Below are 4,534 nucleotides of genomic sequence, written 5' to 3'. Positions count from 1 at the left end.
CTATTTCCTTTTTCGGAAAGGGGCATATGTGCAGCTCAGCCAGGCTGGGGGTGGGCGGGGTCCATGGTTGGTTGCCAGGTGCATTGTTCACAGAGAGGTGTGTGTGCACTGCCCATGTAGGTGGAGGAGCTGGGCAGCCATGTGCAATATTAGAATGGTGTGTGTGTGTGTGTGTGTGTGTGTGTGTGTGTGTGTGCATAACCTAAACCAAATAGAGTCCCAGCTTTCTAAGCTGTTCCTTGGGCTTGTCAGCCTGAAACATACTTAACACTCCCTGAGCCTCAGTGAGGTGTAGCTAGCAGACAGTCCCTCACAAGTGCCTGGTCTGCCCTCCACCTATATGAGTTGCAGCTGCAGGACTAATATGGTACGTGGGGCAGAACTCAGAACTCCTGACATTGTGTGTGTGTGTGTGTGTGTGCGCGCACGCGCATGTGTGTTCACATGTGCGTGCTTTTCACACTCATGTGTGGAGGCTCTAAGCCAACCTTGAGTATTGTTCCTTTGGCGCCGTCTGTTTGTCTTAAGATAGAGTAGGACAGAGGCACACCTTTATTACCAGCACCTGGGAGGCAGAGGCAGACTGATCTCTGTGAAACTGAGGCCAACCTGGTCTACAAAGTGAGACCCTGTCTCAAACAAAACAAAACAAACCCCCTCAAAAAAAAAAAGGGGTGTGGGGAGCTATTCCCTACTGGCCTAGAACAGTGGGCTGGCTGGCTAGCCCTGGGAATCTACCTGTCTCTATCTCCCCGGCACCCGGGTTACAAGCATCTGCCACACACACACACACACACACACACACACACACACACACACAGAGAGAGAGAGAGAGAGAGAGAGAGAGAGAGAGAGAGAACTTTTTCAAACACGGGTTCTGGGGCTTGAACCCTTGAACCCAGGCTCTGTTCTTGCAAGGCAAGCACTGTGCCAGCTGACCGGCTCCCCATGGCCTTCTTCCCCCAAGCCCCGTGTGAGACAGGGTCTCATCTATACAAAGCTGGCCTCACATTTACTGTGTAGCCAAGGATCATCTTGAATTTGTAATTTTTCTGCATCTATCTTCCGAGCACTGGGATTACAGCCCGTGGAACATCCAGTTTATGTCGTGCTGAGGACTCAGACTAGGGCCTCCTGCCTGTGAGGTAAGCACTTTATCAGCTGAGCCACCCACCGTCCCTGCCCTCCAAGGCTCAGGACACAGGTCCCTCTGCAGTGACTGCAGAGGTCACTTCCACATGGGTTACTGTTAAGTACATCCGTGGAAACTTGAGAAGCAAGTACAGAAATATATAAATGGACAGGTGCTCTCAATATGAAAAGAATGCAGAGCTCGCTGGGAAATAACAATCAAAACCACCTGAACTCAAAGCTCAGCTACGAGCCCTGCAGATGGGTCGATGGAGTCTCTGATATACAAGGCCTAGAGGTGCCTTCATTTTTGCATGGGTTTATTTTGACTAAGCCATGAATGCTATCCTCTTCCCACCCCACTGTGGGTTTTTCATCCTCTCCCCAGCCCCGATGCCCTCCAAACACACACACACACACACACACACACACACACACAGAGCCTGGATGGGTTAGTGGCTCAGGCGTGGCCAGACTAAGGGTAGAGGGGGTGGGGCAGGAAGCCTTGTGCTTAATCCTCATGGCCAATGGAGATGAAGCTTGATTCCTGGTCTTTCCATGAAAGCCTTTTCCGGGAGGATTAACGGAAAGCAGAAGGATGACCCTAAAACCAAGCAGCCGCATCCATGTGCTGGACCTGGGGGCTGCAGCAGTGCAAAAGCTGGTAGAGGGAAAGCCAGCTGAGAAAAAGCCAGCAGATGGCCAGCATTCACTCTGTACTTTCTAGCCTGCCATGTTCCGAACTGTTCTACTCCAGCATGCCCTCCTGGTTGACGGACTAAGACACCCCCCCCCAAACTGATCCCAAGCAACTCTTACCCCCTGGTTGCTTCTGTCAGGTATTTGGTCACAGTGACAAGGTGGGGGGAAAAAGAAACTTTGGGGGGGGGTACCTTTTCTTTACCTTATAGTATTTTAAAACACGAAATGAAATATAAAAATTAAAATAGGCTTAGGACTGAATGGGGCGGAGCTTTCCTGTTGGGAGTGGGAACATTTGTGGTCCTTTCTTCCAACTGTTACCTCCCAGTGACGTGGACTCTGACCACTCCCTGCCCTTGGTTTTCTCATCTACAGTGTGGCTTAAAGTTTTCCTATAGGGTTAAGGAGGGAATGAACTTGAGAGGGCTTTCTAAAACTTTACACAGGAAAGGGAGGGCTGGAGAGATGGCTTGGCCCTCTCTGGCTGCTCCTCAGAGGATCCCAGCGATGTTACCCACACACAGTGGCATCTCTCAACTGCCCATAGCTCCAGCCTCAGGGGCTCTGATACCCTCTTCTGGCCTTTGCAGAAACTCACATGTTCACATACATATAAGTAAAAGAAAATACATCTTGGGAAAAAAAAGAGAAGTGAATCATTCTCAAGATGGCTAAATTCCATCAGTAACTGAACTTGGTTAACTTGATAAGACCCACACGTAGCTACTTCTATTGAGAGACAGAGAGGAGACAATGCAGAAAAATCCCTGTGCCTTTTCTTCTTTAATCTACCAGGAAAATTATTTTGCCCAAGCCATTCTCTCCAGAGGGTTAGCACACTCTGGGGTCTCAGCAGAGTCCAGACCAGGTGTGGGTCACTAAACAAAGAAGTCATGTGCCCACACTGGCCCAAAGATTGTTCTCAGAGCGCCCCCACTACCCTGCTCCAGGCAGAGGCTGTTTGCCATGGGCTCTGAGATGACCCTTGGGAAAGAACACTCCCCTGTGTCTGAAGAGAACATGCTGTATCTTGTTCTGTAGGACAATGTGCCGTGGGTATAACACACTGCATTCCAGAACCTAGTGGAAGGGGCATTGTCTCTGGATTTAATTATAGAGTCTTCACTTTCTCTTCATTGTGTGAGTCAGCGAGGCTGACTCTGGGGGAGTCACAGTGCACAGGTAGGGGATCTTGCTGTTAAGCAAGGCGTGACCGTCGGGCACTGAGAGTCTTGTTTTGTTTTGTTATTTTTTCAGACAAGCAATCCCTCATGTACACATTCAGGTAAGCATTCCTGTTGAGGGTGTCAGGGAGCTCTGCTCATGCTGACTCTCTTCTGTAAATAAATACTGGGGAATCCAGTATGATAAGTACAGGCGCCTTCCCAGAGGGAAAGGGACAGTGTAGTATAAAACTCTCCTAGGAAAACTGAACTCTCTAGGTGTGAGGGTACATACCTGGAATCTCTGCACTTGGGGAGGCTGAGACAGGGATGGCCAGTCTAGACTATGTATCAAGTTCAGGGCCAGCTTAGACAATTTAGCAAGACCCTGGTTCAGAAAGAAAGATGGGATAAAAAAAAGAATAGAGGGAAGGAAAGGAGGTCAGGGTGGAGAGGAAGAGGAGGAGGGAGAGAAGAGGGTACGGACAGGGAGGAAAGAAGGGGAAGGGAAAGCTGGTCTACTGCCCATGTCATCCTCAAAGCTGTAAGAGACCACTGGCTGGGGCAATAGTAACATAATTGTAAATACATACCAAAGAGAGAGTTTTAGCTAGCTTTTCATATAGGTACTTTTCCTAGAAGAAATGATTCATTTCTTCTCTATAGTATGGACCTTGGGCATCCCCTAAAACTATGTGTTGAACCTGGAGGTGGCGGCACTCTCCTTTCATCCCAGTACTCAGGAGGCAGAGGTAGGATCTCTGAGTTCGAAGCCAGTCTGGTCTACATACAAAGCAGATTCAGGACAGCCAGGGCTACACAGTTAAACCCTATCTTTAAAAACAAAACAGAAACAAAAAAACAAAACAAAATAAAACAAAGCAAAACGAAAAAAAAAGCCATGTGTTGAAGGCTTGGTGGCTATTCAGAAATGAAAGAACATATAGTTGGTGAGGCCTTGTGGAAGGAAGTTACAACATCAGGGCATACCCCTGAAGGGGAGATAGGGACTGTGGCCCTTCCTTTCCTATTCACTTCCTGGCTGCCTTGATGTGAACAGGCCTCTACCTCACTTTCCCATTGTGGTCTGCTAACTTGTCACAGGCCCAAAGCAACAGGCCAAGTAACCACGGACTGAAGCCTCCGAAACTGTGAGCCTAAATAAATCTTTGCTCTTCGTGGAAGTTGATTGACTCACATCTTTTCTGACAGTGGTAGAAAGCTAACTAGCATAGTCTTTGGTCCCCAAAGCCCTAAATATTTTGTACATAAAGATAGGCCTGGTGACTCATGCCTTTAATCTCAGCATTCAAGATGCTGAGGTTAGAGGATTGCCATAAGTTGAGTCCAGACTACAGAATGAGACTTTATCTAAAAAATAAAGAGAATAGGGGTATATATAACCCAATTCATCCAGCATGCTCAAGGTCCTGAGTTTGATCTCCAGTACTGATTTTGTTTCTAAGGTGCCTAATATTCATGGGCCATGTGGCAGACCTTACTAGATCTCTCTCTCTCTCTCTCTCTCTCTCTCTCTC

This window comes from Grammomys surdaster, unplaced genomic scaffold (genome assembly GCF_004785775.1).
Source record: "Grammomys surdaster isolate TR1022 unplaced genomic scaffold, NIH_TR_1.0 437, whole genome shotgun sequence".
Taxonomy (NCBI): domain Eukaryota; kingdom Metazoa; phylum Chordata; class Mammalia; order Rodentia; family Muridae; genus Grammomys; species Grammomys surdaster.
This window is presented reverse-complemented; position numbering follows the sequence as displayed.